We start from the raw sequence: 25746 nt of genomic DNA, 5'->3' as shown, positions 1-25746 counted from the left end.
TATACACGTGGAACTGGTTAAACTGGGAAATTTTGGATTACATATATTTCACTCCATTAAAAAAATACAAAAAGGTCAGCTCTAAATTGTCTTGGCGCACAGACTGGGAGCCCCCCAGACAGGGAATGCCCTTCTTGGCTTGTCCCTTTCTCTTGCCCATCACCCTACCCCCCGACATGGGCTCCTAGAGGCTCTGACACCGATGTTGGCAGGTGGGGGGAGCCCGGAGGACACACAGAGAGGAACCCAGCCCCTCTCCCACAGCGGCTTTGACCCACAGCAGGCAAAAAGATTTTGCAAAAGATGAGAAAGGATGTGCTCACTCCAGAATCGCATCCCTGACTTGAATCTTCAAGTGACCACCAGCCTGTCTTCCCCAGGAACTAGTAGAAAAAGTCTCTGGTTTTATACAAGGGAAGGGTCGTTTACTACCTCTGAATAGCTTTTAAAGGGAGAAAGAAGTAAAATGCTGCTTTGATCCCTCTTCAGGCGACAAGCATATCCAACAAAGGGTTACACGTTTTATGCTTATTCTGTGTGGGTTCTTTGTTAAACGCTCTGGCTCAGATTGGCTCAGTGAATCCCTCTATGAGGTAAGGACTATGATTAGTCACATTTAAGGGAAGGAGAAGTTATGTAAGTGTCCCAGTGGCCTGAGCAGGAGCTGGGATTGAAGGCCTGGCCTGTCAGGTTCTAAAGACCCGCTGTGACCCGCTGAACCCTATTGCCACCTGACGGCCGGGACGCCAAGTTTGCTTGGGACCAAGGCTCCTGAAGCTGCCTGTAGTTTTTCAGGAGATGCTCGTGACTTCCTCCACTGACATCATTTGGTGCTGAGTCTGGACTGACTTGAGTTTGGAACCCTGCTGGGACTTCACATCACACCCAGAGGGTCAAGGGTGTGCCGAGGCCAAGGTCCTGGCTAGGGAGAGACTTCAGGTCAGATGACACCTTCATTAACTCCTCTGAAAAATGGGGGACGTATTTCTCATCTTGCAGGAGAAGGTGCCCCAAAGTGCTAAGCATAGTGCCCGGCATAATGAAGGGCCCCATAAATGACAGTGACAATAATATCTGACTCAGGGCACTGGGAGATTGGCAACATTGAATTACGGCTCATATTAACCTGCTTTTAAAATCCTACCAAGGATCAACAGCGCACATTTCAAATTGTCAAAAATGTAACAAAGATGATAACTGTTACCGTAAAGGGTTAACAGTGCGGCACGCTCACAACCTCTTCTTCAGGTGTCCCGGACGCCAGGCTCAGAAAGGGATGCGTTATATATAATTCGATTCCAGGGATGGCAATGATGTTCCTTCTCCTCTAGCAATTAGCTTGTCGAGACCTTGCTCTAGTGCTTGGATCTGATCTGGGGTAACATAGAGACGGCTCTGTGTGTTCGGCTTTCTCTTGCCTCAGAGGCTCCGGAGTGGTGTCTGCTCCAGAATGTGTCTAGAGCAGGGCATGTGGGGAAGAGGCATGCCAGTGGTGTCCAGGCATACTGAAAGTGGGAAGAGTCAGTGGCCTGTCTGGAGCGAGTGGGATCAGCAAGGGAGGCTTGGCACTTCCTGGAGTCATCTTTATCCTGCGATGTACCATCTGCTGCAAGGAATCGTAGAATCCGTGAAAGAACATGTGAATTGTTCAGGCCCCATTCAAATGGGCCGCTCAAAGCCCTACCTCCACCTTGGCAAGGCCCCAGGGCTGCGTGACATTCAGGGAGCCATCAACGCTTCTGCTTGCCTAGTAGATAAAGGGCTTGCAATCTCAACTCCGAAAGCGAAGGGTCCATCTCCTCTCCACGAAAGAATTCCTGGGAATTCCTAAGTAGCAGGCTGTCATATATCAATATTCCTTTTATCAAAAAACATACTGAAAACAAGGCCTCCATTAATTTCTTAAAAATATTTAAGCTGATTAGAAACTTGGTTCTGTATTTGATTAAGTCCTGCAGAAATTGGGCTTGTGATGAATCATTGAACAAACACTTTTTTTTTTTTTTTTTGGTACAGCAATAAAGCCTCAAATGATTAATTAAGGGCACAATGCCAAAACAAGTGTCTTTGTTTAAAACGCAGTGGACAAGACAGCCTTGGGAAAGTTGATGTCTTAAGTAGACGCCACAACATGTTTTTAATTATGTTCAGGAAGACGAACAAGAATAGGAATCGCCAACTGTTTAGAAAGATAATTTTTTTTCGAAGAAAGATTAGAATTAAAAAAAACAAACAGAGCATTATTGATTTAACACAAATGCCATTTGTCGGGCCTTTTGTAATTTCCTTATTTGTGTCATCATTCTAGAGTTCACACCACCCCCCCCCCCTCGTGTGATAGCGTTTGGCATCCGTTCAGCTCTCAGCAATATGATACAGTAAACACGCGGTGACTGCTCATATTAAAATGTTTTATTTGTTGTAACTGTACAGATGATCAAGCCATGCAAGTCCTAAATTATCCCAATCATTGCCCAGGCTAATCGGAAGAGAGGGAATCAGGGACCGTCTCTGCGAGATGAGCAGGCAGGCCTAGGGTTCAGGGCGAAGCTGTCAGTCGGAAAGGAAACGACAGCAGAAAAGTTTACGCAACATCAGCTCTCCCTTGCGCCGTCCCGAGAACAGCTCACCGCTCCGCTGAAACAGACATCAGCCGGCCGGGAGATGCCCAGAGTGAAAGATGCGTCTGGGAGCGGCTTAACTTTGGTGGTTTCGGGCAGTCAGATCCCATTTGGATCAAAGTGTCCTGTCTCAGTATGCGCGGTAACGACGGGCTGAGCTTTAAACAAGGCCAGCTCTTAATTGTAAAATGCTGGAGACAGAGTAGGAGCCTCACGGTTTGGCCTCTTTCCCCTAACCTGTCAGGAAATGGCCTCCACTCATTTGGAAATCGATGGAAATATTGCAGAGTGTGGGCTGCGGGCTCTGGATTTCAAGAAGTCATTTAGATGTGCCACTCACGGGGACGCGTGGCTCCCAGTCTCCCTTGTTGTCCAGGCCGCCAGGTTTGGAGAAATGGTTAATTATTCATCTTTCTGGTAAGTAATGGCTTTGTCTTATCATACGCATCAACACGATTAGAGAATGGGTTGAGAAGGGCGTGAGTCTGGCTCTGTTTTTGAACGTTCCTTCTCCCCAGTAATGTGGTTTGTGTCCCTGCTCTGCGCTGGGCTCTGTGCAGAGTGCTGGAGACATCGGGATGAACAAGCAGGCTCCCCCCTCAGAGAGCTCAGACTCCAGACTTGGCCAACTGAAAGGAACTGCATTTCTGAGGGGAGGACTAGCATTCTGGACCCTGGACAGCTGAAGGCATAGGGAGAGTCCAAGCATAAAGGGACACTGACCTTTCTCCCCAGGCGGACGCCAAGAACTTGCTGTGCTGACATTGACTCGGGAAGCCTGAGAACCTGATGTTTGCCAGTGACCCCTTAAATCATGGTGACAGATAGGACCTGCCTGCCATAGTCATCCTGCCACCTGCTTTTGTTTAAGTCGTGCAGGGGAGAATGGCTTTCACTTTTTTAAATGGTGGAAAAAAATAACCCTCCAAAAGAAGGGTTTTTATCACAAATAGTATTTGTAAAGTAAAGTAAAGTAAAGATGTTTTGGAACATGGTTGCACCCCTCCATCTCGAACGCGGCCTCTTTCGGGCTCTGTCACTACTCAGCTCCACGCCACAGCACGAAAACAGCCACGGACAATCTGCAAACAGGGGGTGGGGTTGTTTTCTGGCACAACGTTTCCACCGGCTTTTCCACAGGTTGCCAACCCCTGACTTAACCAAAGTCCTTAGAGGCATGGTAGGAATTCAGCTCCTTCCTCATCTGGGCCCAGCTTGAGAGAGAAAACATAGAGGACCATGGACAGGAAGGAGCTGTGCAAAGGTGGCTTCTGTCCATGCTCATTTTCTGGAAGATTCTACAGCCTGGGCTTAATAAGAAGGGAGCTTGTAGGCATGTGCCAATCCAAGCCCATTTGCAGGGTGACGATTGGGTTCAGCAGGCTTCCCCCATCCCAGAGAATGTGCTGAGTGTTCTGGGGGGAGAAATGCTTTCTGGGGCTTCATGGGATGGGAGTGGGGAGACGAAGCCCCTTGTGGGCCACATGGTCACTCGGCACCTTTTCAGCAAAGGTCTTTGTTTCACTGAACATGTCGAGGTGTTTATGGGAGAAACTGGGGGTGACTGGGATCGCCTCCTTAGTGGAGGGAAGCAGGACTGGACATCAACAGGCCCAGAAGGGATCGAGAAGAAAGCTGAACTTGGGCCTCAGGCAGAGGAGGAGAAAGGACTCGCTGGGACCGTTTAGAGAAATAGTGAGAAGCTTCACTGGGTGTCGTCTGGCAGCGTGATGTGACCCCACTTCTGTGTTTCCCTGTGAAAACTCGCCCGTGTCTGTGACTCATTGGCACTTGGGTGAGAGAGGATGCTCTTGAGGAAAACTGAAGTGGGGCCAAGTTGTGCTTGGGGCTGGCTTCAAGTGAGAAAAGAGGCAACATCTGGGCCAGGAAGACGTCACCCCACCCAGGTCCTGGCCACTGTCACGCCTTCCCTCCACCAGTCTATGGCTGTCCCTGGGCCTGTCACCTGAAGGAGCTGCCCTCCCTCATCTATACTCCCCACCCCCATGCCCTGCCTTCGTTGTCTTCAACGAGCCTACGGTCACCGGACATGCTGTGTGATTATTTGGTTTTGCACGGGTTGTTTTCTCCCTCGTTCAAGGTCCGTGAGAGGGAGGGACGCTGTCTGTGTTGTTCACTTCTGCAGCCCCACGCCTTCAGACAAAGCCTGGCTGGCGGTGAAGAGGACACATTTATTCAGCGAAGGCTCCAGGGGATGCAGGGATCCCTGGGAGCTGCCCCGAGCTCACGGAGTCGCACCTGCTCACCCACCTGCCAGACTGTGGCTGCCGCCCCTACGCGGGCGCTCCTGAACTCAAGCCACGGAAACGCAGCAGCGGTCGCTTAAACGTCTGCTTTCCTCTCCTCCTGCCCCCTCCAAATCCAGGCTCCACACCACCGACTCTCCTTTCGGATATATAATTTTATATATAATTATTATTCGGATATATAATTATTATATATAATAATATATATAAATATATAAATATATTATATATAAATATATAAATATATATATAAAATATAAATATATATAAATAAATAAATATAAATATATATAAATAAATAAATATAAATATATAAATATATATATAAATATATAAATATATATATAATATAATATATATATAATTAATATATAATTAGAATGACGTCACTTCCTGGCTTTTAAACCCTCTCATTGCTTCCTGTCACCCTTAGAAAGAAGAAAAAATCTATACTACTCTTCATGGCTCACAGAGCTTCCTAAGTGGGTCCGTCTTTCTACTGCCACCTTTGTGTTCTTGCTCACTCTGTGCTAGCAACACCCGCCTCCTCCTTGTTTTTCTGAAACGTCACACTCACTTCCCATTAGGACGTTGGCACTTGGCGCTTCTCCTCTCACTGAGCCTCCCTCGGCGGCCTCCCACACGTCATTCTGGCCCCAGCTCAAAGATCAGGCACCTCTGAGATGCCTTCACTGACCATCCAGTCTGGAATAACCCACCTCAGCCCATCGCTTTTTATCACATCACCTAGCTCGGTTATCCTTTCTTTTTGACCCTTCATCACCGGCTGTAATTCTCTTATTTGTTCTGTGGTTTATACTTCAGAGTCTTTCCTCCTTTTCCAGGGTGGGATGGATGTTGGCACCTTGGCCACTGTGACCTTGACCATCTTATTTGTCATCAAGGCCTAGGATAGTACCTAGCATACTGTAGGTGCTCAATAAATAATTGCTGAGTGAATGAACGGATTGATCTATGTACGCAGAATTTCCTGACAACAGAGGAGTCCCTTTCCTGCCCATCTTCCTGTGCCTTGTCCCACAAGTAATATATACTGGTCCCTGGTAGTTCCACTCCCATAATTCTTACAGGTCATCCTAGAAGATCACATGCCTGGAAATTACTTGCCTTTTCTTAGCTATGACCTTGAAGTTACAATGAGGTTCAAAAATTAAGTGTGATGTAGGCTTAAGTCTTAAAGCCAGTGTTTGGGAAGGTTTGAAAGACTAGACCATGGTCAGAAAATGACCTTGGGTTCCGCTGTCTTCATAGAATTATCATAGTCAAGTCTTTTATTATTATTATTTATTTTTTAAAGGTTTTATGTACTTATTTTAGAGAGAAGAGGGAGAGAAACTCAATCAAACACTTTGCTAGTGTAGGGCTCCATCTCACCATCCCAAAGTCATGACCTGAGCTGAAACCAAGAGTCTGACGCTTAACTGACAACACCACCCAGACACCCCCATGATTAAGTCTTTTAAACAGAGGTGGATCCCTTTTTCGGTCCTGCCATAGGCCCTGGCTTCCCCAGATGAATCAGTCAGTAGATGTTTTGCTGCTGGCGTGATTGCTGACTCCAAACCATGGTTGAGTCAACACGTAAAGGGAGGGCTGGACTTGGGGGTAATTATAGGTATCTCCTTAATAAATCTTATCTGATCCCTTTCCGTTAATAATTGTATGTAATTATATTTACGTGTGAGAGCGTTGCATCTTAATGGAAAGTAGGGCCCTGAGGATTTAAAGAACTTAAGAAGCATTTGATTGGATACCACTCACCATTAGGTGTTATCCAAAGTATAACAGGAGAAAGGAATTTGTCAAAAAGGAAACTGGATAGTAGAAGAAACCCAACACTTTCATTAATTGATAATATTTTTATTAGGTTGTTACTTTCAAGTGTCTTTTAGTACTTGCACTTGAATTTAAATGTCTGAAAAGGAATGGGTATTCAGGAAAAGAAAAGTAATTACACCCTGTAATTCTGATTTAATTACAAGGAAATAGATGTAACATGATGTGATAAAAGTTATGATGAGCTCTTTAAATGATATATGTCATTAACATGTTAATTGGCATGAAATCTGAACTCGGAGCCAGAGAAATCTTAGGTGAATATGAGGTCAACTCTATTACAGGCTGTCTTACAACGAAAATTCCATAAAAGCATTTTGAGTTTTATTCTGCAATGTACTTTTTCCCCGTTTATATTCAATATGATGAAATTCCAATCTTACTCTTTAAAACAAGAAAGATAAAAAAGGCCATCCTTAAGATGTCAGGGTGTTTCGCTTGAACTTGTAATTGAGTAGACACGGGGTCTGAACTACATGAAATGTGTTTTTTTCCTGAGCTCAAAGACCAGGTCATCTTCTAAAAATCTGGTTCTCTCAGCATTTTAGTGCGACGAGGAGACAAAATGCATAAAGATTTTGATTATGAAAAAGACTGCCATTTCCTCAAATACTCATCCAGCGTCCTATTTGTTTTATTTAATGACGATCTGGGGGCTCAGGGGCGTGGTTAGTAATTAAACGTGGGACGCCGCATGGAAACTCAGAGCCTCGGAGCTTCAGCTGGGAATACGCAAGCTCATGGCCGGCTCTGAGGCTGGTGTGGCTGTTACTGATACGCTGGGGTATTGAAAACCCCGACGTGTCCTCTCATCTCGCAGCTCTCAGCGATGGAAGACTTTCTGTTGGAGTAGACACACTTATACCCCCTCCTCTGAGATATTCTCACCACATACACACCCAGATGGGGGCCTGTGTCCACAGACCCACTGTGAATATCGACATATACCATGCATGGGTGCTTCTCAGAGAGTCCCTCTCTCTTCTTCATCTCTTGGTGGACATTTATCCTACCTTAATTCAAATTATTGCAAAAGAGAATGGATTCCAGAACATCTCTATTTGGTAATTATCTAAACCTCATGAAAGAGAGACTCTGAGAGCTGGCAGAGGGGAGTACCCTTAGGGAAAGCCGATGTTAGAATTGGAGTTGATATTTTGCAGACTTGGACACAAAGGACAGGGTAGTGGATGGGAGAACAAGAACTGGTTTCTAGCTTGAGTCCGACATGCCCATGCATGATTCAGTCTTTCCACTCACTTGACTGGGGCAGAAGGGTCTTCTAGATGTTTCCCTAATATCCCCAACTCATTCCTGCCCCAGGGCCTTTGCATGTGATCCCCCCCACCCCCTGAATGTGTTTCTTCCACTTCTCTTACTTTGTTCAGGTCTCAGTTCCAATATCACCCTCTCTAGCATCCTTCTTGGCTCTAAACCAGCACCCCCTCCCGCATCTTTTACTCTCTAGTTCCTTCTTCTGCTTTGAATTTTTTCATGGGAATGATCTCTAGACTATCTCAGATGTGTATTTATTCAGAGCCTGTCTGTTGCCTCCAGAATGCAGGCTCCGTGGGGGCAGGCACCTGCTCCGTCTTGTTCATCGCTCTATTCCCAAGTGGAGAACAGCGTCAGGCACCGAGAGGTAAACATGTGCATATCACATGAGTGATGCAGGAACGTGTCCTGGTGCCTCATTCCCCACCTGCATGTCCTTGGGCTGGTTACCTAATTTGTACGGCCTCAGTTGCTGCCTTGCTGGCAAAATGGGAATAAGGGTTTGAAGAATTAAATGACTGAATGCATGAAATCTCCTTAGTGTAGAGTCTGGCACATGTCAAGTGCTCAGTATGTGTTGGTTTAAAAATGAGAGATTTTTCTTTAGGAAATCAACACAACATCACCTGGGAACTGAATTTTTGAGTCTGTTTGAGGTGAGTGATGGAGGTCAGGAGAGCCTCCTGCTGGGTTTCGCTCTGTGCTAGAGAGCCCTGGCACTAAAGTCATTTATTTGATACATCTGTACATTGGGGAGGAATTGGGATAAACTCCTTAGTGGGTGTGGACTTCCTCCCTTCACTGAGCTCAGCTGAGAGTTTAGTTAAGGTTGGAAGGCATTGAGGGTGAGGCTGTATAGACCATGATTAAGAAGGTGGACCGGGAATCAAACAGGTGTCTGCTTCGAAATCCCGGATCCCACTGCCTACTGTGTTTGTGACTTGAAGTGAGTAACTTTACCTTACGTGCCTCTGTTTGTTCATCTGTGAAATGGGGCTAAGAGACATATTTTTCCTGATAGGGTCGCAGTGAGGAAATGCAGTTAAATTTAATGCATTAAATGCAGCCACATAAGGAGTGTCCTGAGCAAGGGGCGTGGCATGGAGACCGTTTGAACATGCGCCATCCGTGGCAACTGCAGGTTCCGTGGTGTCTCTGGGTTGAGACAGCAGGAGTTCAACAAACACTTGGTCTCAGAGGCTTAGCTACAATTAATTGAGCCTGAAAGGCCGCAGACAAGAAGAAACCCTAAATCGATGATAAAGGCAAAGAGAAAATAAATGGCCGGTGCATACAGTGAGTGCTCTGCGCTGTGCGGCCAGCCTGGTCTCAGGACCTTGCGGGGTCTTCTCGGCCACAGCCGCCCAGTGAGGTAGATCACTTCTATGGCTTTGAATTGAGCTTTTTCAAAATCAGTGATTTCAGAAACTCCCTAGCCCCATGCTTTTTGGCTGTCCGCCAAAGCACAAACTCACTTCCTGGGACCTTCTGACCATCAGGTCAAGTTGACCAGACCCCAGATGTCTTGGGATATTGGGAGCTGCTCAGCAGATGGTGTCGAGCATTTGCCAGGTCTGGGATGGAGCCGAAGCCCTTTTGTGCACCAGCAGAATGTGATGAGGGGCAGGGCACAGCTAATACGCCAGCATCTCCCGCCAGGAACCACCAGCTTCTTTTGGTCTCGGAAGGTCTCTAACTCTAGCTTTCCATGATGCATATTTTCTGTGAGGCTTCCAGTCCACCAAACCCTCCTCTAAGTTTCTGATTCAGAAACCACCTTGGTGGAGAACTGTGCTCGTCTCTCTCCATCTCCACTGTGCCCCAGGATGAGCACCCCCACTCCTCACCTGCTATCACAAAGACAAGAAGGGCCATTCATAATTTAAGCTGGCCCTTTCTTTCCTACACGCCACCAACAAGAGCCGGATGCTGGAGGAAAAATTGAACTCTTTCTCCCAGGATACACTGAAGATCAAGCAGAATCTCATTAAGGCTCACTTCAAAGATTCGCCCTTTATTTCCATACAAACAAGTTTAAATTATCGTGCGTGAATCTGCTGTTAGCAGGGACTCTGTTCCATTATGCATGATTCCTTACTGCTCGTATCATGAATAATGGGCAGTGCTCCATTAGCGATTTCCAGTAATATGCTAAACTTAGGGAGTGGTCACGTTATTGGGTTAAAGTTCTGTAGTTTGCATATTTATTTTACTTCTTACTCAAGCTGGAAGGCTCTGGTTCATCAAAATAGGTGTTGCAATCTTGTTGTAATTAAGCACAGCATAGCCCATGTTGTAGCTATGATTTCTTTATTATTATTTAAAATTTATTGAGCACTTACTATTTGCAAAGGATATTATCCTTGCATGCATAATATTATTTAATCTTCACTAGAGCCTCACAAGATAGGTATGATTATTATCAGTGAAAAAACTGATAATTAGGGGAGGATCTAAGTTGCCCATGGATAAAGCTCATAATAATTGGTAGTGCTGATTCAAACCAATTTGCCTGACTTCAGACACTCCTAATCATAAAATATTTTTTAGCATGCCATTACTTTCTGAAGAGCTTTCCTGGACACAGTATCATTTGAGAGATTTTTGATGCCCATTGTACAGATGATAAAACTGATGCCCAAGAGGATGAATGTTACCCGGGGGCAAGAAATCCTTGTTTTGCTCTGGTTTTGCCTCCATTGGATTGTGGATGACTAGCCTTCCTGGAAATAATGATGTGGTTGCACTATGGATTCTGGAATTTTTAAGGTTGGGGGCAGGATTTTCTCAGTGTTCTCCCTTTTTCTCTTTCTCTGGAGGCTCCTTAGGAAGACCCATGCTGGCCCTTTGGTTTCCTGATGGTCTGACCTGGGGAAAATTGCTTAACTTCCATTTTAGTTTGTTTATCTGTACGATGGGGGGATCCATAGCTGCCTCTTTTAGGTCACTGGCAGGAAGAGACCAGGTGGAGCAGACTGGGCACACAGGAAACATTGTATACAGGTGAACTAATATTTTTATATTATTCCCTTTAAAAATTCTTTGTACCCATAACTTGTATTTCTCTGATTAACCCGAAGACATCCGTCACGCTGTTGGAACATGTCCTTTCTTAAAGCCCCGTTGACTCCATCTGATGGCCCCATCAATGAAGTCATAATTCATTTCAGTGTTCCTTCCTGTCCCCTCAGCCCAGGAAAGAGACTAGCCAATGGCACATGCCCTTGGCCATGATCGTGAATTCATGAGTCATGTTGGGATGACTTGAAGAAATTGGTTACAAGGACTATCTCACAGCCCAGTTCAACCTCAGATTATTGAAAAACAGTTGGAAGGGAAGTTTGAATTGGTCACAGCTTTTATTTTTAACTTTTTGACTTCATTGATGTCAAATCCAGCCTCACTGTCAAGACAGGAAATGCTACAGTCCTCTGGAAAATGTCTTCATAATTTCTGCATTATTTTTTCAAGATATTTGGCTAGCTCAACTGGGAATGATTTTTCCATTTGGGGATGTGTCACAGAGTGCCCCAGATAGGAAATAAGCTTAAGGAGCTTGACTTGGGAGACTGATCCCGACTCTTTGAACACACCCAACCCCTTCCTGTACAGAATTTTTCTGCTGGTCCTGCCATCTGGACTCTGCTCTTCCTATGCTTGCTCATTACCGCTAATTCCATAGGTCCGGATCCTACCAGTTCTTCAAGGTTCATCTAAAAGCCACTTTTTCTTTATTCCAGAAACTTCTTCTTTAATACCATATGTTTATAGTTTGCTTTATGCTTTTTTGAAGTGTCTTTCCAGATATTATTAATCAATCAATCAATCAATCAATCAATTAATCTTGTTGCCTGTGATCTCTTCATATTCTTGGTAGCGTTTCACTGTCTATTTCGTGTGGCTGAGCTCTCCCTCCCCACGGTGGTATTGGAAGCTTCTCTCCTCTCCTGTATGCTAGAGAGAACTTTCTCCACCAGCATGGCTCTTGAGTCTTGCTCTTCCTATTAGGAAATGGAGAAGAGTATTCGAAGGAGCCACTTTAAAAATTTAAAAAAAAATTTTATCTAAATTCAATTAATTAACATATAGCATATTATTAGTTTCAGAGGGAGAGTTCAGTGATTCTTCAGTTGCATGTAACACCCAGTGCTCATCACGTCACATGCCTCCTTAACGCCCATCCCCAGTGACCCCATCCCCCTGCCCACCTCCCCTCCAGCCACCCCCAGTTTTTTCCCTAGAGTTAAGAGTCCCTTATGGTTTGTCTCCCCCTCTGATTCTGTCTTATTTTATTTTTTCCTACCTTCCCCTATGCTCCTCTATTTTGTTTTTTAAATTCCACATACAAGAAAAGGAAACAGTTGACAAAACTAAAAGACAGCCTACAGTATGAGAGAAGATATTTGCAAATGTCTTACCAGATAAAGGGCTAGTATCCAAAATCTATACAGAACTCATCAAACTCAATATGCACCCCCGCAAACCCCTAAATAATCCAGTCATGAAAAGGGCAGAAGACACGCACAGACGTTTATCCAAAGACATCCAAATGTCCAACAGACACGTGTAAAAATGTTCAACATCACTGGGCATCAGGGAAATACGTATCAAGACCACAAGGAGATCCCACCTCATACCGGTCAGAATGGCTACAATGACCAAGACAGAAAACTACAGATGTCAGCGAGGATGTGGAGAAAGGGGAGACCTCCCACACTGTTGGCGGAGGCCATGCTGTCATAATTCAGTTACAATCACAGAGCGGGTAAGTCACACGTGGAAAGACAACAGGAGGTGGGTGGGAAGGGGCAAGTGGCGACAGGGCCAGGGATGGCTGGTTCGGAGGGGACTCGGGAGCATTTTTGGAGAGGCTATGAGGGAGAGCTGGTATTTCAGGAGGCACGGAGTTTTAGGGCAAGTGGATGGGTGAAAAGAAAAGCAATTTAATGAACAGGTGCCTGACCCCTTTGGCATTTGGGGAGAGGCTACAGTAAAGGTTTATACTTTTCTACGAATATCTTCTATGACGGATGGGCACTTCTCCTGAGTATAACACATGTGTCAGAACTGGCCTGACCTTAACGAGCTGAGGTTTGTACTGGAATTTACATATGTGTCTCTTTATTCCTTCAACATGCACACACTCAGGGAAGCTTCTCGAATGCAAGCCTTTGGGTGTCACTTCTTTTCCTTTTACCCATGAGCTCTTGCTTCACATTGGTTTCTTCAGGAAAAAAGAAAACAAAATGAAACAAAAAACAAAACCAAAAAATGCTTATTTGTCCATGTTTTGGAGACAAATGCTTCCCAGTGAGTCCAGCCTCCCAGTTGCCTTGTGGATGGTCTGTCTGACTGGCTTGCTCAGGTTAGTCATTTGGGGAGACCCAGAGCACACAGCAGACAGAGCACAACGGGCTCCGAGGCTGCGTGTCTGCCTTCAGCAGCTCCTCTGACAGCTAGGCACCCTGGGCAAGTGATTTAATCTCCTTGGTTTCCCATCAAAAAGTTTTGTTTCCCTAGATCACTAAAAGCAAGCAAGCAAGCAAGCAAGCAATATGGTTCACTCTTCCCAGACTGCTGGAGTCATGGACTATAAGGATCAGAAATGATGGCGGGAAATGAGCCCCGAGATGGCCAACAACTTCTGCTTGCTGTAGACTTGCATCGCTGGCAGCGTCCACTTAGAGTGATCGTCTTCGGTTGGAGTCAGGGTGTCCTCCCACTGGGGGGCATTGCCTGGAGACATTTTTGGCTGTCCAACAGGGAGGGGGCAGGGTGTGCTACTGGTATCGAGAAGGTAGAGGCCACGGTGCCTTCTAGACATCCCATCATGCACAGAACAGCCTTCCACAACAAAGGTTACCCACCCAAAATGCCAACAGAGACAATTTGTTCTGAAGGATGCAAAGTCCATGTCTTCCTTGAAACCCAGTGGGAAAGAATGCCAGGATTGATTAGTGATGTCTGCTTCAGAAACAAGAGATAGGAGTTACAGAGTGTGTATTTGTCATTACTGTACAAAGCCAAAAACTTATTTTATAGAAGAGGAGATCAAAGTCCAGGTAGCTTTTTAAGGCACATGGCAAGCAAGTGGGAAAGCTCAGGCTATAAACAAATTTTTTTTTTAAAGATTTTATTTTTAAGTAATTTCTATACCCAGCTTGGGGCTCAAACTTATAATCTTGAGATCAAAACTCATGTGACCCACAGACTGAGCCAGTCAGTCTCCCCAGATTATCAATTGCTTTTTGATGGAGACTACATTCTTCAGGAGCAGAAACTGAAGCAGTCTCGCTCACTAGCATATCTAGCATCTAGAACAGTGCCTGCCCATGGTAGACATTCAACAAATATTTGTTGAATTAATGCATCAAGTTTTTGGCAAGCACAGCTGTAACTTTACTAACTCCAAGCCCGTTTTCTTAATTTATATAAAACCTATTTTCAGTTTTAATAGTGCATGTAAAAATAATAAAGCTAACGCCAATGTGAAAATGCTTGAACAATAATCATTTTCTTTGAGAGAGTTGCTTGTTCCCTGCCTTTTCTACACCCAGCATCACCTGGAAATATCTGTTTGTAGGATCTGTTCTGAGACCCTCACCCAGAGAATATCTTCCACACACATCTCCCTAAAGGATGGGACACATTTCTTGTTGAAGGAACATGAGCCCTGTAAAACGCAGGACAACTTCTGGGGCAGGACCAGCTCCTGGGAAGAGTCTAGGATATTCAGTGACTTGATTTTTTTTTTTTTTTCTGTTGCCTTTCTGATTCACCTGGAGGAGAACATTCACTCAGCTTCTTGGTGTTCTCTTTTGCAAATGAGACCAAACAGCCCCTTGTTACAATTCACCATTTCACTTGGATGGGTAAAAGAGGCAAATTATGGAAGCAGCTGGAACCTTTTAAGAGATTTAATGACTTTTTTTTTAAGATTTTTGGATTTAGAATATGTATAGACTCACAGTAAGTTGCAAAGACTTTGCAGTGCCCTTTCCCCAGAGTCCCCCAAGGATGACATCAGTCTAATACAACTGTACTACAATATCAAAGCCAGGATATTGACCCTGGTATTATACTGTTAACCAGGGCATAGACCTTGATTTGATAATGTGTGTGTGTGTGTGCGCGCGCATATGCGTGCACGCGTGCAACTGGGCACATTGTAGATTTGTGTAACCATCACTACAGTCTGGGTGGAAAACTGCTTAGGACGAAGAATGATGATATCACCAGCTACCATTTGCTGGGTACTGACTATGTGACAAGCACTCGGCTGGGCATGTCACATATATGCATTATTTAATCTTCACAACAATCCAGCAAGTCAGATGTTATATGCATTTTACCAAGAAGTAAACTGAGGCTCAGAGTACTTAAGTAACCTTGGGAGGATGACCTGCCCAGCCAGTGAAATAGCAAAGCTCAATCAGCTGGATACCAGCACTTGCCCTTTTTAAATAACTCCACGCTGCGGTTCATTTTAAGAAAAATCACCTCATAATCTCACCATTCAGAGATAAACCATACTTAACAATTGAGTATATTTCCTTTGAGTCATTTTCTAGGAATATGCAGATGTAGACTTAATTGTATTCCAACTGTATACACAACTTCTATCTCACTTTTTCTTGACTTAGCATCACATCTATATGCCACGAAAACACTTCGGAATGATCGCTTTAAAATCTGCCCAATAGTCCATTGTTTCATGATGGAATAAGGTTTCTCTGATGCCATTTTTGGTGTATAAAATTGCCAAATGTTTATTATTATAAGTATTGTCACAGTGAACGTCTTTGTACAGAAACCTGTGTGTGAAGAGCCAAAGATATTCTTAGGACTAGATTCTGAGATGTGAAATTATGGAGTCAAAACATAAGGACAGTTTTATGATTCTTAATAGTATATTGTTTAAATAATCAGAAGGCAACGTCTTTAAAATATGGTACTAGCTACTCTCAGTGAGGGGCTGGTGAAGTATAGCCTCCAGGGTAAATCTGGCTCTGCCGCACCTTATTTGTAAATAAAGTTTTATTAGAACACAGCATAGTCACTGGAAACAAATATGCTCATTTGTTTGCATATTGTACTATGTCAGAGCTGAGTAATTGCAAAAGAAAGCCCAGGGCCGGGAAACTGAAAATATTTACAGTGTAACCCTTTATAGAAAAGCTTTGCTGACCTCTGCTCTAGACAGAGGTTACGGGAGATGGGAATGAGAGATAGAGACCGCAGATGTTTGATTAGAGCAATGGTATCTGCCAGAGAAGAGGCTGTTACAGTATACCCTGGAGCCTGTGGGTTCGAGCTTTCCGATTTCTTGCTCTCTTGTGCTAAGGGAGAGGCACACAGTTGATGCTTAATAAGTGCCTTTTGTTTGTTGTCATAGTAGTTGTGGCTGCTAAGGGTGGGGCTGACAACAGATATGGTGACATCCTGTCCTCCCTTCTCCTGGCCGTGTGGCTCTTGGAATTGTCCTGGGTGGATGACTTTCTTTTCACACCACTGGTGCATATAGGAAAGCAGCTCTATTATTTAAATGCTCCAAGATCAAGGATGTAAAATGAAGGCTGCCCCGGCCCCACAAGACATCCAAATAAATCTCACGGCTTCCAAATGTGACTGTGTCACCCCGGGATTAATACCAAGTAATCCAGTGCCAACATCAAGACAGTGAAAATAAGCATTTACTCTCCCGGAAAATCATTTTATACTGATTACAAGTTGTAGCCTGTCACTAGGATGTGAATTGAAAATGTGCACATTTGCAAGGTTAATATTTCTCTCTAAAGTCACTCTCTCCCCAGCCTCCCACCCCCACCCCGGCCCAACTCACAAGGAAATGGGAATTCCAAATAAATATTTGTCCTGATACATCCTTATTCCAAGATACAAAGTTTAAACCAGCTTTTCATTTACCTTCAAGACAACAGAACAGCATGAACACAAGTAGAAATGGTCTAGGGGCAGATGGGTCTAGGACAGGCTTTTTTAACCTCAGCTTCTAGGACATTTCAGGCCAGATAATTCACAGGATCGGGGACCATCCTGTGCAGTGCGGGATATTAGTACATTCCTGATCTCTTCCCAACTCACCCCTATTTGAAAAGCACAGGTCTAGAGATCTTGAAACAAGAAGGCAGGCAACCTAATAATGTCCAAACGGCAGAGTATGGCCACCTGCCTCCCTTTCTAGCTTCAGCTCTGTCACTACTTTACCTCCAGCCTTTGAACCCAGAGTATGCATGCTTTGTCATCTCCTGGTGTTTGCTTGTCCTGGCCACTCTGCCTGGAATTTTCTCTCCTCATTTCTTCATTATGGAAAATCACCTCCTCAATGAAGCCTTCCATGACTAACCCTCCTAACATAGGCCTAACATAGAGTGAGACATGATTTCCTCTGGGTTTTCAAGACCATCTCAGCAGGCCGTAGAGACACTATTGTGCAGGATTTGGACTCTAAATCAGTGCTTAAAGCAACCACTGCACAGAAAAAATCAACCTTGGAAAATCCCTTAAATCCCCCTTCAGTACAGTATGAATGGTTTTGTAGAGTCAACTCTCCATCTGAATCATCTTTACACCTGCTCATGTTCAAGACGTTTTCAGTTACATTAAAGGAATGAATCTGAGGGCACTCTATGCCGATGCCTGAGTCTTCAAACATTTACATCTTTAGAAAATGTCTGATGACAAATGGGGAAAAGGTCAAGCATTCTGGTCTGTTCTTGTTGGCCTACAGGGTTCATGTCATTTTGTTTTAATATTGAACCTCTTTCATCTTAATGTCGGTGAAGGATTTGCCATTGGAAGAATTAAGTCAGATAACGCATGTCAAAGTACCAAGTATAATAGCCAGGGTGGAGCAGGGGCACCAGAGGCTTTCTGAATTCAGACGGAAATCTACAGTGTTCTTTGAAAGTGACAGACAAGAGCTTGGCCGCAGGCTTCCTGTATTTCTCAACTGGCATTTTCTCTTGTGACCATGACCATCCGTCGCTTGACCTTGGCCTCAGGACCCACTGAGTGCCCGTGCCATCACAGTGGACTTGTCTGTTTTTGTTTGTGTGTTTGGGTGTGGGTTTCCCATTGGACTATGAGTGACTTGAGGACAGAGGCCCTGACTCATTTATTTTTGTATTCCCAAAGCCTCCTACGGAGCCAGTGTTCAGTAATTTCCATGTCAAATGAAGGCATAAGAAAATGTAAGTTTAAATTAATGACATCTTCAGCGTCTCTTACTCCGAATTAAAAACCCTTCCCCTGTGGAACAGAACATTGTGAATGTTGTATCTTCCGGGATTTGTGTATTCTATTATAAGCGTGTAACATAATTTTCCACCATAGTAGGTGCTCAACGGATATTGGTGTGTTGTTTATTGAGTCTTTAAATGTTTTGAAAACACAACAGAACTGCTCAAGGGGTTGGTATGAACAGAGCTTTCTCAGTCGGCTGTACAGAGATGGGTAAATCTGACCATACTCTTCATGATCTCTGAAAGTATCCTTGGCTTTTGACCACTGTGTTTGCCAGATCTACCAGCAAGAAGGCAAGGAGCAATGATGAAATGTTCAATCAAAAGGGGATTCCAAAGAGTCAAGTTGGTTTCTTCCCATATGGAGAACTGCGAATACGGGAGGTCTGGACATCCCCCATACCTGACTTGATTTACCCCCGCTGACCTTTGCCTACTGTGCAAAATGACCCTGGTATTTCCTGTGAGTGTTGTTCTGTCCTGTCTAAGCAGGTCCCTGAGTCTGTCCTTGAATGGTGTCCAAGGAAGGAAGTCCAAAGGTAGAAACCCTTTCTGAAGAAGATCTCCACGCAAAATCAAGGGGAACAAAAACCCAACTTAACATGATCCTCAAGCCAGGATCCGGAGGGCCAACTGAGACCTCAGGCAGGAGCCATTTCCCTCCCGGTGTCCTTTCTTCTAGGACAGCCCTGCTCCTCAGACAATGGTCATCTGCATTTTGTGCAATGGCTGCATAGGGGGCTTGTGACAGAAAGTGAGATCGCGGGGAGCCAGATCCGGTTGCAATCTGCATGGGGACCTTAATGAAAATTCAAGCAAAAGGGATCGCTCCCCACTTCTAAAGCTCCCGTCCGTGCGTGGGCAAGTGTGTGAAGTCAGGAGCCAAGGAGAAGGAAGCAACAGCCATCTTTCCAGACCTCCAGAAATCCGGATGGACATCAGAAAGGGTTATTTAATTCTGAGGTACACCAACGGGCTATTCACACAGAGGGAGGAAGAAAAGAATTTATATCCCTTTCATATATAAAAGGAAACAGATGTGATTTTCTTTACAAAAGAGCATTTCATTAAAAAAAAAAAAAAGGCGAGGCGAGGCAGAGTTAACGTAGCCATTATTCTCCATCTCAGGAAAAGCAAATCCTGTTTGCCTGTCATTACAGAAGGTAGCAAAACCCTTTCATCCAGTGATTAGTTGTAAACATTCCGCAGCCTTCTGGGAGCGGGCCTCTGTTTCCCATCTTACACTGAAGCCATTTTCTTAGACTAATGTTTTATACACACAGCTCAGATACAATGCAAACTCCCGGTACCCCAAAGGCAACGGGGCATTCGTTTATACTGAATCAGAAGTGTCACCCTTGGCAACCTGCAGCAGTGAAACATTTATTCAGTCTTGCATTCCTGGCACTTAGAATTATTTCTTTCATGCCTGATAGCCAAATTACAATATGGCAGGTTTCCCTGGAGCCACGGGATCATTAGTGCCGGCTCACAACATACTTTCAAACTGATATGCCATTTCATGTACAGCTGCCAATCAAAACATGGGCTATGCAAATGAGCCTGGGAGCCTTGGTGTACAATCCCTGCACCGTGAGCGCCTCACAGATTTCCTTAATGACTAGCAGTCATTCTGCTGAGTGGAAGAAGTGGGAAGAACAGAGGAAAATTCCCCCAGGAAGCTGGTTGCAAGAGCCAGAAGTTTTTACATTTGATTTCCATATTTATTCTCTCTCTTCCCTCCCCCCGCACCCCTCCCCAAACCTGTGTTTCTAAACAGAGGGCCTAAAAATACCCAGCAAGGCTTGTTGTATAAATACAGAGCCTTGTCACCGCAGTTGGGTCGCTCGGGCCACCCTGAGGCTCCGGCGGTGGGTTCCATCCAGATGGGTGATGCTGGAGTCGGGGCTGGGGGTGGGGCGGCCGGTGAGCTAGTGTCCGAAGGGGAAGGTGAGGCAGACTGTGTGTGCCCCAGTCCTCACTGGGGGTGGGGGGCGGGATGGGGCTGTCTCGATGGTGTCAGGGGTGAGCTGGCCCCTGGTCTGCCCCTGCTGGTCGAGTCCCATCTCCTGCTGGGCTCCCTAGATCCTGGCCTCCAGAACCTTCTTTTTGCAACCTCAGAAGTGCAAGCTCCTTCCTGCCTCCAGCAGGCCCTGTGGGTTGCTCCTCCTGGTTATCTCCCCTTGCAAACCCCCCTGGTGCCGGAGGTAAATCTAACTGATCGGAATGAATGAGTGGAGCCCCCCGCAGACCAGTTACTGCCTAACAGAGTAGAGCTCCGCCTAGGGACTCTGGATTAAAACTCAGGTCCAGGGCGCCTGGGTGGCTCAGTGGGTTAGGCCGCTGCCTTCGGCTCAGGTCATGATCCCAGGTCCTGGGTTTCGAGCCCCGCATCGGGCTTTCTGCTCAGCGGGGAGCCTGCTTCCTCCTCTCTCTCTGCCTGCCTCTCTGCCTACTTGTGATTCTCTCTGTCAAATAATAAATAAAATCTTTAAAAAAAAAAAAAAAACCTCAAGGTCCATCCGTGACCTTAAAAACCTCTCCGTGGTGGCAGGCGGGTAAGAAAAGTATTTGGGACAAATGGTGAGAAAGTCTTGTCACCGCGCTCCACGAATGGAGAACGGCGTCCCCGTCCCCCCCACCAGCGCTGAGCCCCGGGCTCGTCTTCACCGGTTTACGGCTACGATCTGCTTCTCCACACCGAGGAGGAAAGGGACGGTCCTTAGGAGTGTATCACCATCGGATGCTGGCCTTTTTCTTCTCGTGGGGTGAAGACACCTCCTTGGCTGGTGTGTGTGTGAGATGCTTGCTTCTGAGTTTTCCTCTATTCTTTATTTCTGAGAAGCTGAACGATCACAAGGCGGTAGTACGCCGTTTGGAAGTGATAAAATCCCTTTTCGAGGAAGGTTTATCACCTTTCCCCTTTGTTTCCATTTGTCCTTACTAACCATGGGATACTTTTCCTGCACAACCAGATCTAGAGTGACTCCTTGATTCCTTTATATGAGAAAATATAATGTCATTGAACTGCAGTTTTAGATGTGTCCTCTGTTTATGCCTAAAAAAGCTGATTTGAGAATGCTTAGAAAGGCAGGTACCCCGTGGCCCATCACTGCTGTATCTTTTCTGATCAAGGAGTATTTATTTGTGCTTAGAATCAGGTCAACAGCCATGGCCATCATTTTATAAAACTGAACCAGGCCCAGAGAGGTCAAGCTCCTTGCAGAAGTCACACAGCGGGAAAGTGGTAAGGGTCAGGGACCAGTTGTCAGGACCGTAGTCGGCAGATCCAGCATTATAGATGCTGCTAGGACAGAATTTCCAGTGTCACAAAAGTGAGGCCGGAAAACAAGAGAATACGGAATGTATAACGCCTTCCAGGCCAAAAAAAAAATGCTGTATTCTAATCTTAATTTGATTTAAGTAAATATGTCTGTGCATGGCTGGAAGCGAAGGGCTTTATTTATGAAGCAGTTCTGGGGGACGGTGCTTTGCTTGCCTGCTTTCCTGGGGTTTCCAGTCCCAGTCAAATCTCCCGCCTGCGGTAATGAATGTCTTCCTTCCTCCCCGTTCTGTTCCTTCCTGCTATTTGTCTCTAAGCAAGACCAGCTCCCAGCTCGCAACTGTGTTGTTCCCCACATAAATTTTCCTGTATTTCTGGAAGAAATCCCTCTGTCTCATAGCTCCTCAGGGACTCTGGTTGGCTCTCACACCTCCCCTCAGCCAAGGTCATGGGGGCCTTCCAGGGGCACCATTCTGACTGGTGTAGGTTTTCCAAATAGCAAGAGGGTGAAATGCAGATTCTCAGGTGGATTCCCATGTCATCCTGAAGAGCGTTCTGGGATCACTCCAAATTGTAAAAGTCAGCTCTGGCTTCTTTAGGAAGCTAAGCTTCTTGGTTACCTCCTGAAATTACATTAAGGGAAACAGCTGATCATTTATCATGGTAAACTTCCAGAGTTGAAGTAACCAGTAAGCTTAATAAACGGGGTATTTTAGGAGGAGAATGGAGATTGTGCCATGTTTTTCGTAATGGTCAAATAGCCATCAAATAAAAGTCATAGATCTTTCTACCCCTTCAGACTTCTAGGGTATACCCGAGATTAGGGGTTGCATCGAAGCCGGCTGCAGACCACAAATAAAAAGGATCTGTAGGCTTTTGGTATACAAAGCATTTTCATAGCTAATCTCTCAAAAGCCCTGTAGAGTTGGGGCTAATATCTTATTTTACCAGATAAAGAAACTGAGGCTGAGAGAGAAGCCCGTGACTTGCCAAGGTCATAGAATTAGGAAATGGAGAAGTCCTGTCTTGAACTCGAGCTGTAGGGCTTTGTCCTTCCCTTCATGGCAGGTTTGTCTCTCCGGTCCCTAGAGTCTCAGGTTTGGTGGTCACATGGGTTTGTTGTTATTGTGTCTTGTGTGACTGTATGGTCCCAGTCTCTGTAGACTTGAGTGATGGAAGCCAGACAGGAAATTGCAGGCTCCAGGGACCCATGGGATGCCTGAGAAAGGCCACCGGGGCCCAGAGGAGCAATTTGGAGATCATTGTCCTGAATCTTCTATTTCTGGTCTCATCTGACTTCCCCTTATAGCTGTTCTGTGCCCCAGTGACCCCCTGCTCCCAGTTACACCTCAGCCCCCCATGCGGTGTTGGCTCATGTGGTGGAATAACATTGGATGATTTGTTGATTTTTTTTTCTTTGTTCTCCATTCGGATGGAGGATAGACACAAATAAACCCAAGGGTCCGGCATAAGCAATAAACTTGATAAAACGCTTTCTGAGCCACATTTACACTCATTCATCCTTCACCCTGGTGCCAGAGGTGTAGGAAACATCAGAATTTGGTGAGGGGATGGAGTGTCGGCAAAGAGGAGACAAGACGCTGGGGCAGATCTCTGAGGAAGGTCTCTGGAGTTGGGGTTAGGTCTGCGGGGAACAAAAAAATTCACCTAGGTAAATTTGAAGGTCAGGAGGAAACCCATCCCCTGCAGCACTGGGAATGCCCTTGGAGCTCCATCCTCCATCATGGTGGGAGCCAGCCCTGGCTTGATTTTCATGGCCTCAGAGAAGTTTTTGGAAACGATCAATGTCCCCCTTGTCCCCAAGAAAAGTCAACATTTCCCTCGTTCCCAAGAAGGACACAGAGTTCAGCTGAGAAGAAAATGCTGGCTGACCCATGTCATTCTTAAGTTACCAAAATGTTTTTCCTTCGTGAGAATGGCTGCCCAATGGAAGCAGTTGGCGAGTGAGCAATGGGGATAAAGAGAGCGTTGGAAGGTCTAGAAAATGATAGTTCTAAGCTGGGAAATCCAAGATTGATGGAGAGGACGTTGTGTGGTACTGGTATCCTTAAAGATTTGTAAGCTATCTTTCAGATAATCAAGGTCTACTACGGATGAATTTTCTCCTAAGAAGGACTGGGAGGCATCGGCATGCACTGTGACCTGCTTCATAGATGGTGTTTCATACACCATTGTCTACATTCTCTGATTTAATTGTCATTCGGATGTGGGAACCATTCTCTTCATATTATAGGTGGTACAACCAAGGCTTAGTGGACACATGAGCCACACAGAATCACAAAGCTACTGAACACTGGCTGGATCCTGGGTTAGAGCCACTAACTCAAGATCCCACATAGTGCTTGAACGATAACCTGAATTCTCAGTTCTAGTTATATAATAATTATATAGTAAAATAATAACAGTCATTATTATTAAAAAGTAGAGATACACAATTGCCACTTTTGAACCATCACATAAATAATCCTTGTGAAATATGACTTTGCCTACTTGTTCACTTAAATGCGGGCACTGAAGGTTTATTTTTCAACAATCTCATAACCAACCGATCAATTAGATAACCCACCTGGGTAATCTAAACTTGGAAGTGAACTTTGCGTCCTCGGTCTATGCTCGCCCCCTTCCCTCCATTACTATTTTGTCTTCATTGGGTTCTCTTACACAAAGGATGTGGACTCCTGCTTTTGCATTGTGTGTTAGAAATGGCCCCAGCTCTGCTGTATTGCAGTGCTCACAGCCCTTGGTCATTTGGGAAACAATCTTCATGAATTTCCCATGTCTGAGCGCTATCCTTCCCGAATAGACTTCGGGAAGGTTCAGTCATTTCCCAAATAGACTTTGTGGAAAAATTAGCATATTAAAAAAAATCTGCACCTCATTCTAAGCAACAACCCATAATATCATGGATACATGTAATTGTTTAATTACAAAGTCCCCCCCACCACAATATTAGCTAAAATAACCTCTTTTGCAGATGGTAGGATGAGACCCACATTTTTGCAAACACTGGACAAATGGACCATAGTTTTTGATAAAACACACACACACACACACACACACACACACACACACACACACACACACACTTTACCAGCCTTCAAGCTGGGCTTCCCTTGAAGTCAGTGGCATTGATGCTGAAATGACCCGAATCACTTTCACTGGGTAAACAGACACAGATTACGATTTCTATTCTGGGAACGGGTTTCTCAAAACTAGTTTTTGGCAGGCCAACGCTCGGGCTACCCCGTCCCTTTCCAAGTCCTTTTTCAGTGCTTTTGCTACATTTATGGCACCTCAGCGACTCTCCTGCTTTGGCTTCTGATCTTACATGAGGCAGGATCTGTGGCAAGGTCTGTGGCAAGATCATAAAGCCTCTGGAAGGAAGAGGATTTTAATCACAGATGTCTCTGATAATTATTAACCAGCAAGCTCCTTGGAAGAAAGCCAATTTTTTCCCATAGACGCTTGGGGTGGTTTTGACTTTTCCCCCATAGTGTCAAAGGTGTCCCTTAGAAAGTTTCCCATTTGATTTAATTGCTATTAATTCCTAAAACATTGCTTCAATTAGACATCCTGATTTATGGCACCATTGGGCTTCTCTTGGCAAAGACATCCCAAGGGACTGTCCACTTCTAATTGACTGATTTTAAACAAGCTCATCCCTTCCGCTCTGCAAACTGCGGACTGTGTTCAGGAGCATCCGAGATACTATATCCTTGAGTTCGTGTCAGATTACTTTCCACGACTCAAAATTAACCTAATAATTTGAATGACAACTTAATTAATTTACTCGCTCATTCTATGTTTACTGAGGGCCTTTTATGTAGCAAACACTGTGCCAGGTGAGAAGTGAAAAAACAAAACAAAACAAATAAACAGAAAATCACATGGTGGCTGTCTTCACTGAGGGGTCAGTCCAGTGTTGGGAGAGCCAGGATGGGAGGGGAAACACTGAATCCAGGGTTGCCCGAGAAAGAATCATTTGTTTCCTCTGTTCACGATTCTCCCCCCTGCTCATTTTTGGTCATCTCTAATACTACTTTTCCTTAGTAATTGTGTTTAACCAGCTCACTTTTTAAAAATGTAAATACCTTCTTAGGTTCTTCTTAGCATCATCTGTGAAGGAATGGTTTCCATGTGGCAGCTCTCTTTTGGAAATA

General features: G+C 45.0%; 1 protein-coding gene across 5 annotated transcripts in view; it reads right to left on the bottom strand.

Moving 5' to 3' along the window:
• The window catches only part of TSHZ2 (teashirt zinc finger homeobox 2), a 439172-nt gene that overhangs the window by 52943 nt on the left and 360483 nt on the right, over nucleotides 1–25746 (bottom strand). Inside the window, exon 3 of one of the 5 annotated variants that reach the window (XM_047743787.1) lies at nucleotides 12005–12021. The exons of the other annotated variants lie outside the window; for them this stretch is intronic. The gene's annotated coding sequence lies outside the window, so the exon portion shown is untranslated. Of the gene's footprint in view, nucleotides 1–12004; nucleotides 12022–25746 lie in introns of those variants that run through there. 5 annotated transcript variants of the gene reach the window in all.

Source organism: Lutra lutra, chromosome 9 (genome assembly GCF_902655055.1).
Source record: "Lutra lutra chromosome 9, mLutLut1.2, whole genome shotgun sequence".
In the NCBI taxonomy this organism is placed as follows: domain Eukaryota; kingdom Metazoa; phylum Chordata; class Mammalia; order Carnivora; family Mustelidae; genus Lutra; species Lutra lutra.
This window is presented reverse-complemented; position numbering and strand designations above follow the sequence as displayed.